This window comes from Arachis hypogaea, chromosome 4 (genome assembly GCF_003086295.3).
Source record: "Arachis hypogaea cultivar Tifrunner chromosome 4, arahy.Tifrunner.gnm2.J5K5, whole genome shotgun sequence".
NCBI lineage: Eukaryota > Viridiplantae > Streptophyta > Magnoliopsida > Fabales > Fabaceae > Arachis > Arachis hypogaea.
Window position 1 is genome coordinate 116,369,035 of NC_092039.1, and position 13,379 is coordinate 116,382,413.

Genomic DNA, 13,379 nt, shown 5'->3' on the forward strand with positions numbered 1-13,379 from the left:
TCGAAAAAAAATAATTTTACAAAATCATAAAATCCAAAAATATTTCTAGTTTGAGTTTAGTGTCTCATTTTAAGTTTGGTGTCAATTGCATGCATTCATTCATGTGTCTTAAGGATCTTCAAGATGTTATTGATGATTTCTTACTCTAATCTTTGAATTCTCTTGACTTGAGTGTTTATGTGTCTCATATGTGTCTCATTAGTGTCAGCAGTATACAAACTGCTAAGTTTGGTGTCTTGCATGCATTGTTATTTGATTTTAGTTGCATTTTGATTATTCTTCATTATTAAAAATCCAAAAATATTTTTAATTTGTATCTTCTCAAGTCAATAATACAGAGAATTGAAGATTCAGAACATACTGCAGAGGAATTATACAGAAAAAGCTGGGCGTTCAAAACGCCCAGTGAAGAAGGACAGACTGGCGTTTAAACGCCAGCCAGGGTACCTGGTTGGGCGTTTAACGCCCAAAAAGGTGGTGTTTTGGGCGTTAAACGCCAGAATGTGCACCATTCTGGGCGTTTAACGCCAGGATGGCACAAGAGGGAAGATTCTGTTTTTCAATGCAATTTTTTTTCAGGTTTTCAAAGTTTTTCAAAATCAAATCTTTTTCAAATCATATCTTTTCAATCAAATCTTTTTCAAAATCAATTTCTTTCTATTTTCAAAGATACTTGCTATCAATTAATGATTTGACTCAACATTTCAAGTATGTTGCCTTTTCTGTTGAGAGAGGTTTAATGTCTGAATCATATCTTTTCTTGATAGCTAAGTCATTAATTTTTAAGATCAAATCCTTTTAAAATGTCTTTCAAATCATATCTTCTCAATCACATTTTTTTAAACTAATCATATCTTCTTAACCACATCTTTTTCAAAATAACTTTCAATCAAATCTTTTTGATTTCTTATTTCAAAATCTTTTTCAAAAATCACTTTACTTCTTTCCCACTTTCATTTTCGAAAATCAATTAGTGTTTTTCAAAAATGTTTTCAAAATCTTTTCCTTAATTTTCGAAAATTACTTCCCTTCTTCTCACATCCTTCTATTTATGGACTAACACTATTCCTTAATGCAAAATTCGAACTTCATCTTCTTTGATAAGTTCGAATTTTCTACTTCTGCCTTCCATTTTTCTTTTTCTTCTGACACCTCAAGGAATCTCTATACTGTGACATAAAGGATTCCATATTTCCTTGTTCTCTTCTCTTTCTTATGAGCAGGAGCAAAGACAAAAGCATTCTTGTTGAGGCTGACCCTGAACCTGAAAGGACCTTGAAGCGGAAGCTAAGAGAAGCTAAGGCACAACTCTCTGTAGAGGACCTAACCGAATTCTTCAAGGAAGAAGAGCTCATGGCAGCCGAAAACAACAACAATGCCAACAATGCAAGGAAGGTGCTGGGTGACTTTACTGCACCTACTCCCGACTTCTATGGGAGAAGCATCTCTATCCCTGCCATTGGAGCAAACAACTTTGAGCTTAAGCCTCAATTAGTTTCTCTAATGCAACAGAATTGCAAGTTCCATGGACTTCCATTGGAAGATCCTCATCAGTTTTTAGCTGAGTTCTTGCAAATCTGTGACACTGTCAAGACTAATGGGGTTGACCCTGAGGTCTACAGACTTATGCTATTCCCTTTTGCTGTAAGAGACAGAGCTAGGACATGGTTGGGCTCACAACCTAAAGAAAGCCTGGACTCTTGGGAAAAGCTAGTCAATGCCTTCTTGGCAAAGTTCTTTCCACCTCAAAAATTGAGTAAGCTTAGAGTGAAAGTCCAAACCTTCAGACAGAAGGCAGGAGAATCCCTCTATGAAGCTTGGGAAAGATACAAACAATTAATCAGAAAGTGTCCTTCTGATATGCTTTCTGAATGGAGCATCATAGGTATTTTCTATGATGGTCTCTCTGAACTATCCAAAATGTCTTTGGATAGCTCTGCTGGAGGCTCTCTTCATCTGAAGAAGACGCCTACAGAAGCTCAAGAGCTGATTGAAATGGTTGCAAATAACCAATTCATGTACACTTCTGAAAGGAATCCTGTGAACAATGGGACTAGTCAGAAGAAAGGAGTTCTTGAGATTGACACTCTGAATGCCATATTGGCTCAGAACAAAATATTGACTCAACAAGTCAATATGATTTCTCAAAGTCTGTCTGGAATGTAAAATGCACCAAGCAGTACTAAAGAAGCTTCATCTGAGGAAGAAGCTTATGATCCTGAGAACCCTTCAATGGAAGAGGTGAATTACATGGGAGAACCCTATGGAAACACCTATAATCCTTCATGGAGAAATCATCCAAATTTTTCATGGAAGGATCAACAGAGACCTCAACAAGGTTTCAACAACAATAATGGTGGAAGAAACAGGTTTAGCAATAGCAAGCCTTTTCCATCATCTTCTCAGCAACAGACAGAGAGTTCTAAGCAGAATAACTCTGACTTAGCAACCATGGTCTCTGATCTAATCAAAACCACTCAAAGTTTCATGACTGAAACAAGGTCCTCCATTAGAAATTTGGAGGCACAAGTGGATCAGCTGAGCAAGAAAATTACTGAACTCCCTCCTAGTACTCTTCCAAGCAATACAAAAGAAAACCCAAAAGGAGAGTGCAAGGCCATCAACATGGCCGAATTTTGGGAGGAAGAAGAGGCAGTGAACGCCACTGAGGAAGACCTCAGTGGGCGTCCACTGACCTCCAATGAGTTTCCACAATGAGGAACCATGGGAATCTGAGGCTCAAAATGAGACCATAGAGATTCCATTGGACTTACTTCTGCCATTCATGAGTTCTGATGAGTATTCTTCCTCTGAAAATGATGAGTATGTCACTGAAGAGCAAGTTGCTAAATACCTTGGAGCAATCATGAAGTTGAATGACAAGTTATTTGGAAATGAGACTTGGGAGGATGAACCCCCTTTGCTCACTAAAGAACTGGATGACTTGTCTAGGCAGAAACTGCCTCAAAAGAGACAGGATCCTGGGAAGTTTTCAATACCTTGTACCATAGGCACCATGACCTTCAAGAAGGCCTTGTGTGACTTAGGGTCAAGTGTAAACCTCATGCCTCTCTCTGTAATGGAGAAGCTAGGGATTTTTGAGGTGCAAGCTGCAAAAATCTCACTAGAGATGGCAGACAACTCAAGAAAACAAGCCTATGGACTTGTAGAGGATGTTTTGGTAAAAGTTGAAGACCATTACATCCCTACTGATTTCATAGTCCTAGAAACTGGGAAGTGCATGGATGAATCCATCATCCTTGGCAGACCCTTCCTAGCCACAGCAAAGGCTGTGATTGATGTTGATAGAGGAGAGTTGATCATTCAAGTGAATGAAGAATCCTTGGTGTTTAAGGCTCAAGGATATCCCTCTGTCATCATGAAGAGGAAGCATGAAGAGCTTCCCTCAAAACAGAGCCAAACAGAGCCCCCACAGTCAAACTCTAAGTTTGGTGTTGGGAGGCCACAACCAAACTCTAAGTTTGGTGTTGAACCCCCACATTCAAACTCTAAGATTGGTGTTGGGAGGTTCCAACATAGCTCTGAGCATTTCTGAGGCTCCATGAGAGTCCTCTGTCAAGCTAATGACATTAAAGAAGCGCTTGTTGGGAGACAACCCAATGTTTTATAATTAACTATTTTCTTTTGTTATTTTATGTTTTTTGTAGGTTGATGATCATGAGAAGTCACAAAATCAATGAAAAAAGCAAAAAACAGAATGAAAAATAGAAAGAAAAACAACACACCCTGGAGGAAGAGCCTGCTGGCGTTTAAACGCCAGTCAGGCTAGCAGATGGGCGTTTAACACCCAGTCTGGCACCATTCTGGGCGTTTAACGCCAGAAAGGGGCACCAGACTGGCGTTAAACGCCAGAAAAGGGCAAGAAGCTGGCGTTAAACGCCAGAAATGGGCACCAGCCCGGCGTTTAACGCCAGAAATGGCTAAAAACGCAATTTTGCTTGCCATTTGGTGCAGGGATGACTTTTCCTTGACACCTCAAGATCTGTGGACCCCACAGGATCCCCACCTACCCCACCACTCTCTCTCTTCTTCCCCCATTCACCAATCACCTCAACACCTCTTCCCCAAACACCCTTCACCTATCAAATCCCATCTTTCTCTTCACCACTCACATCCATTCTTCATAAAACCCCACCTACCCCACCATTCAAATTCAAACCACTTTCCCACCCAAACCCACCCTCACTTGGCCGAAAATCACCCTTCCCCTCTCCTATGTAAACCCATCTTCACTCCTTCATTTTCACACAACCTAAACACCACTTCTTCCCCTTTTTGGCCGAACCACAAACCATTCCCTTTCCCTTCATTTCTTCTTCTTTTACTCTTTTCTTTCTTCTTTTGCTCGGGGACGAGTAACAATTTTAAGTTTGGTGTGGTAAAAGCATTGCTTTTTGTTTTTCCATAACCATTTATGGCATCCAAGGCCGGAGAAACCTCTAGAAAGAGGAAAGGGAAGGCAAAAGCTTCCACCTCCGAGTCATGGGAGATGGAAAGATTCATCTCAAGGGTGCATCAAGACCACGTCTATGAAGTTGTGGCCTTGAAGAAGGTGATCCCCGAGGTCCCTTTTTCACTCAAAAAGGGTGAATATCCGGAGATCCGACATGAGATCCGAAGAAGAGGTTGGGAAGTTCTTACCAACCCCATTCAACAAGTCGGAATCTTAATGGTTCAAGAGTTCTATGCCAATGCATGGATCACCAAGAATCATGATCAAAGTGTGAACCCGGATCCAAAGAATTGGCTTACTATGGTTCGGGGGAAATACTTGGATTTTAGTCCGGAAAGTGTAAGGTTGGCATTCAATTTGCCCATGATGCAAGGAGATGAACATCCTTACACTAGAAGGGTCAACTTTGATCAAAGGTTGGACCAAGTCCTCACAATCATATGTGAAGAGGGCGCCCAATGGAAGAGAGATTCAAGAGGGAAGCCGGTTCAATTGAGAAGGCATGACCTCAAGCCCGTGGCTAGGGGATGGTTGGAGTTCATCCAACGCTCAATCATTCCCACTAGCAACCGGTCCGAAGTTACTATAGACCGGGCTATCATGATTCATAGCATCATGATTGGAGAAGAAATAGAAGTTCATGAGGTTATAGCTCAAGAACTCTATAAGGTGCCGGACAAGTCCTCTACCTTGGCAAGGTCAGCCTTCCCTCATCTCATTTGTCACCTCTGTTATTCAGTTGGAGTTGACATAGAGGGAGACATCCCTATTGATGAGGACAAGCCCATCACTAAGAAAAGGATGGAGCACACAAGAGACCCCACTCATCATGAGATCCCTGAGATTCCTCAAGGGATGCACTTTCCTCCACAAAACTATTGGGAGCAACTAAACACCTCCCTAGGAGAATTGAGTTCCAACATGGGACAACTAAGGATGGAGCATCAAGAACACTCCATCATCCTCCATGAAATTAGAGAAGATCAAAGGATCATGAGAGAGGAGCAACAAAGACAAGGAAGAGACATTGAGGAGCTCAAGCACTCCATAGGATCTTCAAGAGGAAGATAAGAGCCGCCATCACTAAGGTGGACCCGTTCTTTAATCTCCTTGTTCTTTATTTTCTGTTTTTCAAATTTTAGTGCTTATGTTTATCTATGCTTGTGTCTTGTGATCATTAGTGTCTTAGTGTCTATGCCTTAAAGTTATGAATGTCCTATGAATCCATCACCTTTCTAAAATAAAAAAAAACGTGCTTCATTGAAAAAGAAAAAGAATTGCATGGATTTTGAATTTTATAACAGTTTAATTATTTTGATGTGGTGGCAATATTTTTGTTTTCTGAATGTATGCTTAAACAGTGCATATGTCTTTTGAATTTGTGGTTCATGAATGTTGGCTCTTGAAAGAATGATGAAAAAGGAGACATGTTACTGAGGATCTGAAAAATCATAAAAATGATTCTTGAAGCAAGAAAAAGCAATGAAAAAAAAATTCGAAAAAATAGAGAAAAGAAAGAAATAAAGTTGTGATCCAAGGCAAAAAGAGTGTGCTTAAGAACCCTGGACACCTCTAGTTGGGGACTCTAGCAAAGCTGAGTCACAATCTGAAAAGGTTCACCCAATTATGTGTCTGTGGCATGTATGTATCCGGTGGTAATACTGGAAGACAGAGTGCTTTGGGCCACAGCCAAGACTCAATAAGTAGCTATGTTCAAGAATCATCATACTTTACTAGGAGAATCAATAACACTATCTGGATTCTAAGTTCTTAAAGAAGCCAATCATTCTGAATTTCAAAGGATAGAGTGAGATGCCAAAACTGTTCAGAGGCAAAAAGCTAAAAGCCCCGCTCATCTAATTAATACTGATCTTCATAGATGTTTTTGGAATTCATTGCATATTCTCTTCTTTTTATCTTATTTGATTTTCAGTTGCTTGAGGACAAGCAACAATTTAAGTTTGGTGTTGTGATGAGCGGATTATTTGTACGCTTTTTGGCATTATTTTTAGTATGTTTTTGGTATGATCTAGTTAGTTTTTAGTATATTTTTATTAGTTTTTAGTTAAAATTCACTTTTCTGGACTTTACTATGAGTTTGTGTGTTTTTCTGTGATTTCAGGTATTTTCTGGCTGAAATTGAGGGACCTGAGCAAAAATCTGATTCAGAGACCAAAAAGGACTGTAGATGCTGTTGGATTCTGACCTCCCTGCACTCGAAGTGGATTTTCTGGAGCTACAGAAGCCCAATTGGCGCGCTCTCAACGGGGTTGGAAAGTAGACATCCTGGGTTTTCCAGCAATATATAATAGTCTATACTTTGCCCAAGATTTGATGGCCCAAACCGGCGTTCAAAGTCACCCTAGGAATTCCAGCGTTAAACGCCGGAACTGGCACCAAAATGGGAGTTAAACGCCCAAACTGGCACAAAAGCTGGCGTTTAACTCCAAGAGGAGTCTCTACACGAAAATGCTTCATTGCTCAGCCCAAGCACACACCAAGTGGGCCCGGAAGTGGATTTTTATGTCTTTTACTCATCTCTGTACACCCTAGGCTACTAGTTTTCTATAAGTAGGACCTTTTACTATTGTATTGAGGGATCTTGGTAGCTATCTTCATTTTTATGCTATCTTAGATCATTGGGAGGCTGGCCATTCGGCCATGCCTAGACCCTGTACTTATGTATTTTCAACGGTGGAGTTTCTACACACCATAGATTAAGGTGTGGAGCTCTGCTGTACCTCGAGTATTAATGCAATTACTATTGTTCTTCTATTCAATTCCGCTTGTTCTTGTTCTAAGATATCACTTGTTCTTCAACTTGATGAATGTGATGATCCGTGACACTCATCATCATTCTCACCTATGAACGTGTGACTGACAACCACCTCCGTTCTACCTTCGATTGGGTGAATATCTCTTGGATTCCTGATACACGATGCATGGTTGATCGCCTGACAACCGAGCGCTCGCCTGACAAACGAGCCAGCCATTCCGTGAGATCAGAGTCTTCGTGGTATAGGCTAGAACTGATGGCGGCATTCAAGAGAATTCGGAAGGTCTAACCTTGTCTGTGGTATTCTGAGTAGGATTCAATGATTGAATGACTGTGACGTGCTTCAAACTATTGAGGGTGGGGCGTTAGTGACAAACGCAAAAGAATCACTGGATTCTATTCCGGCCTGATCGAGAACCGACAGATGGATAGCCGTGCCGTGACAGGGTGCGTTGAACATTTCCACTGAGAGGATGGGAGGTAGCCACTGACAACGGTGAAACCCTTGCTTAAGCTTGCCATGGAAAGGAGTAAGAAGGATTGGATGAAGACAGTAGGAAAGCAGAGAGACGGAAGGGAAGGTATCTTCATACGCTTATCTGAAGTTCCTACCAATGAATTACATAAGTATCTCTATCTCTATCTTTATGTTTTATTCGTATATCACCCATATCTATTTGAGTTTGCCTGACTGAGATTTACAAGGTGACCATAGCTTGCTTCATACCAACAATCTCTGTGGGATCGACCCTTACTCGCGTAAGGTTTATTACTTGGACGACCCATTACACTTGCTGGTTAGTTGTGCGAAATTGTGTTTATGCCATGGTATTGAATACCAAGTTTTTGGTTTTATTACCGGGGATTATTTGAGTTGTGAAAAGTATTGATCACAATTTCGTGCACCAATGCCCCTAGGATTAAGTTTGGATTGTGTAAATGGTTGGTGTTAATATGCATAGTTGGTATGTAATGTGAATTAATGATTGGGTTTAGAATTGTGTGGCCTTGAATGCTTGGTGTATTGAAAATTTGATGTATTGGGTAATGAGTATTGATTTGTGGTTTATGCATTTAAATTGTGAAAGTGGGCCGGAGGCCGGAAAGAGGTAAGGAAGGTAAGTTGATGTGTGCATTGTATGATGACACAAGTGATTGGATGAATTTCAGATCATGAATATATGAATGATTGGGTTGGTTATTGAATAATGAGGTTTGAGGAGTTGAAGTGTGGAAATTGGTAATTTTGGATGAAATTATGTAGATGAGGTATGTTTGGTTTTGGTTGAGAAATATTATGTGGTCATATATGTGATTATGATTATTGATGTCTTGATGGTATGATAATGCATGAGAGATATGTATGTTGTGATATATTCTTGAGGAATGATTAAGGTTGATTTGTGGGTGAAACCACGTGATAGTGAGTATGACATTGATTATGTATAATGATGGTTGATTGGAAATAGTATTGTTGGAAATTGGGATGAGGAAGGATGTATGACATGTTGATGTGTTTGAAATTTAGCCATTTGTATGAAATGGGTAAAAATGGTTATATGGCGGTTTTGTGAATCGTGGTAAAGTGTTAATGTATGAGTTGAGGAGGCTTGATGTTTATTTTGGTATATTTTGATTGATTTCAAAAAGGGTTGAAACTAGCATGTTGTGGTTGATTTTAAAAAGGGTTGAAAATGGCTTGTTTTGAAAAGGGCACCTTGTGGTTTTGTATGAAAACATGATTTTTGGGAATACATTGATGGGACAAAACATGGACTCTGGATCTCTGTTTTGTGCCAAACATGTTTAGAAGTGAATTTGGATCCGGGATGTCCATGCCGTTCGAAGAACGGGCGAAAAACGATTTAAAATGAGAAAGTTATGTCCGTCGGAAGATTGGGGGTTGAATCTGTGAATTCTGCAGCTTTTAACTTAGAAAATTTTTTAGCAGAATGACCCTCCACGCGTAGGCGCACTTGGCGCGTACGCGTCGTTCTTCAAAAAGGCACCATCCACACGCACGCGTGGTGTGCGCGTGCGCGTCGATGCGCTGCACCCAATGCCCAACCATTTTCCCGAGAGTTGTGCCAGAGTTGTGCCAGTTTTGTGTCTGGGGCGCAAATGCACCCACGCGTACGCGTCGTCTGGCTGTGTTTCAATCCGCGCGTCCGCGTGTATGACGCATACGCATCGATGAGTTTTGTGGCCATCCACGCGTGCGCGTGGAGTACGCGTGCGCGTGGCCCTGCTTTCATGCCAAAGTTGATTTTTGAGTTTTAAAAGCCAAATCTCATACTTCTAAGCCTCCGATCTCACCCCTTATGTATTAAATCATTATGATATGCCTAGCAATGAGAAAGGAGCTAGGGGATGTGGTAACTTGCGAGTGAAGCAAGGGGAAGAGTTATGATCAATGGTGATCAACGATGATTATATGAGATATGGAGGATGACGGTAGAAGTACCGTGTATGCCATGAGCCGAAGGGCTATATCTATTGATAAATGGCTGGTTCTTGATTGAACCATGAGCCGGAAGGCTGAGTTATTGCCGGGTCACGGCAAAGCCATTATTGATTATGGCTGAGTATAAATGCATATATGATTAATGAATGAATGTGTTAAATGGATAATAATGGAAAATGTTGAAATGTGATATGTAACCCCGGGTAGTAGGCAGTGGCATTGTCCCACTTGCTCCGGGTTAATGCTTAAGATACCTGGGCAGTAGCAAGGGTTGTGGTTCGTGCCGCTTGCTTCGGGTTAATGCTTAAGATACTTGGGCAGTAGCAAGGGTTGTGGTTCGTCCCGCTTGCTCCGGGTTAATGCTTAAGATACCTGGGCAGCAGCAAGGGTTGTGGTTCGTCCCGCTTGCTCCGGGTTAATGCTTAAGATACCTGGGCAATAGCAAGGGTTGTGGTTCGTCCCACTTGCTCCAGGTTAGAGATTGTGACGCCTGGGTAGTAGCGGCAGTTGTGGTGAATCCACTCGCTCCAGGTTGAGCTTTTAAACACCCGCCTGGGTAGTAGCCGCATTAGTGGTTGTTCCACTGGCTCTGGGTTGAGCGGGTAGTAGCAAGGGGGTTGTAGCTCAAACCTACTTGCTCCGCAAGGGATGTTTCTGTCCATTGGTTAGCTACCAGGACATGTCGGGTTGGCTATATAACCGACAGATGATATCATCAGCCATAGGGCAGGCATACATCATTTGCATATGTTTGAATTGTTTGGGTTTGCCTATTTGTTTTGGATTTCTACATCATATATGCTATGTTACCTGATTATGTGCTACTTGTTCTACTTGTACCTTATTTGTGTATTACTTGTCTATATTGCTTGTGTTTGTACAACTGAGAGATCCCTCATGTTGGTGTCGGTGGATGTTGATGGCTGTTCTTGATGAGATGAATTGATGATGCGATTGCATGATGATGATGATTTTTGAATGAGATAATTTGAGCCCCCTGGGTAGACGCAGTGATGTGATTTCACTAGCTCCAGGCGAGGGTATGATGTATTGATATAGAGTTGCTGAGGCAGAACAACTGGTGATGGTTTTGCTTATGATTCTGAGTCTGATTCATGGAAGATTCAGTGAGTTGGAAAACATGTGAAACATGAACTAGATTTAGTATCCCCTTACGACAGATGCCTATTTATGGATTAGTGAGAATCTAGGCTGGATACTTGGTGAAAAGGAGTTTAGGATGCTTAGTGAGTTTTTATTGCAGTGCATTGTATTTATTTGGCACTTTTACCGTACTGGGAACCCATGGGCCCGGGGTTCTCATTCCGTATATATCTCTTGTTTTTCAGATATAGGTTCAGGTGCTCAGAGGTGAGCTGCGGTTCGTCTGAGAGACGGCAAAGATATTTATTTTCTCTACTTTGTGTTTTGCTTAGAATCTCTCCACTTTGTTTTGAAAAGATTATATTATGTATTGAACTCTTTTGGAACTTGCCTATAGAGGCTCTTATGTTTCCTTTGAGAGATATTAGGATATACTGTTGTCAACTACTTTCATTCTGTACCCTAGCCGGCCTAAACTTCGCGGGTCGCGACTAGTGGCTATTACTTATGTTATATATATATATCTATCTGTTATCTATCTCTTAATCTCCTTTATGCCTTGTCTGTATATCGTTTTCGGCTTCACAGTTTAACTTTTCGTTGTCGAAACGTGAGTGATACGTCTTCGCGATTTTGTTTCTACTCTTTTCAGGCTTCTCGATTAATACTCCTTTCGAAATTACCTATATTTATATATTAAAAATCCACCCGTGAGTCGTACCACCGTAATATCATTGACTTATGACTCGAGCATAAGGATTTGAATATTAGGGTGTTACAGAACTCTAATTTAACACCACAAAAATGATTCTCTTAGCAGTTTGAAATGCTTCAGATTTAATCATGGAATTGAAGCTAGTTTTGTTTAAGTAAAGGAAATAGCTTTGAAAGGAGTAATTGATTACATGACTCGGTTTAGCTTAGATCCTATTTTACTATTCAAATTAGAAAGCCAAGGTTTTAATGATTTTAAGAGAATTTGACAGAATGAGTTATGTTATCCTCCCCCAAAGACTTGAGTATCTACCGAGAAACTTTTGATACAAAATCCCGTTGTTGGATGGACGATTTTGAATATTTCAAAATAAATCTTTAACTTGTCATGATTTTAGAAGTTTTGAAAAGAAAATGCCGAGGGTGGATTTGTTTTCAAAAGGGGAATTTACCTTGTGTAAGAGTGGCTTATGAGCCTGAGATGATTTGAAAAATGGAAACTTTAAAGCCAAGGTTGAAAAGAGTTGATTTCAAAGTGAAATGAATTGAGAAAAAGTGATTTATGGCTAAAATGCCAATTTTATGAATTTGATGATGTTGAATGGTGGAAGTGCTATTTTGTTATGAGCCGGAATGGCTGTGTATACTATTGAATTATGGTTGATTGCCAAATGAAAAAAAGCCGTATGGCTGATTATGAATTATGAATTTAAGCCGAAGGGCTCTATTTATTGATAAATTGGCTAGTTCTAGATTAAACCGTGGGTCGGATGGCTGAGTTATTGCCGAGTTACGGCAGAGCCATTGTTGATTATGGCCGATTGTAAATGCATATATGCTAATGAATGAAATGTGAATGTTGCACTTCCACTATCAGAGACACGAGTTTCCCTGGAAAGAAGCAGTGGCTAGCCACCACGTGCTCCAGGTGGAGACTCGAGACTCTGCTAACCCTATGTCGTGAGTGTGGCCGGTGATGAGCGGATATTTTATACGCTTTTTGGGGGTAATTTCATGTAGATTTTAGTATGTTTTAATTAGATTTTAGTAGAATATTATTAGTTTTTAGGCAAAAATCATATTTCTGGACTTTACTATGAGTTTGTGTGTTTTTCTGTGATTTCAGGTATTTTCTGGCTGAAATTGAGGGAGCTGAGCAAAAATCTGATTGAGGCTGAAAAAGGACTGCTGATGCTGTTGGATCCTGACCTCCTTGCACTCGAAATGGATTTTCTGGAGCTACAGAAGTCCAATTGGCGCGCTCTCAACGGCGTTGGAAAGTAGACATCTAGAGCTTTCGAGCAATATATAATAGTCCATACTTTGCGCGAAGATAGACGACGTAAACTGGCGTTCAACGCCAGTTTCATGCTGCTGTCTGGCGTCCAGCGCCAGAAACAGGTTAAAAGTTGGAGTTCAGCGCCCAAAACACGTTACAACCTGGTGTTCAACTCTAGAAACAGCCCAAGCACGTGAGAAGCTTTAGTCTCAGCCCCAGCACACACCAAGTGGGCCCCAGAAGTGGATTTCTGCACCAATTATCTTAGTTTACTCATTTTCTATAAACCTAGGTTACTAGTTTACTATTTAAACAACGTTTAGAGACTTATTTTGTACCTCATGACATTTTCAGATCTGAATTTTATACACTTTGACGGCATGAGTCTCTAAACTCCATTGTTGGGGGTGAGGAGCTCTCCAGCGTCTCGATGAATTAATGCAATTGTTTCTATTTCTCCATTCAAACGTGTGTGTTCCTATCTAAGATGTTCATTCGCGCTTAATTATGAAGAAGGTGATGATCTGTGACACTCATCACCTTCCTCAATCCATGAACGTGTGCCTGA

The 13,379-nt window shown here is 40.6% G+C and overlaps 1 non-coding gene across 1 annotated transcript; it reads right to left on the bottom strand.

Annotated features, from left to right (window-relative positions):
• Nucleotides 1-1,758: 1,758 nt before the first annotated feature.
• Nucleotides 1,759-1,866, bottom strand: LOC112799439 (small nucleolar RNA R71). The gene has a single exon (XR_003201020.1). It is a non-coding gene; the product is annotated as a small nucleolar RNA R71 (small nucleolar RNA).
• Nucleotides 1,867-13,379: the final 11,513 nt, after the last annotated feature.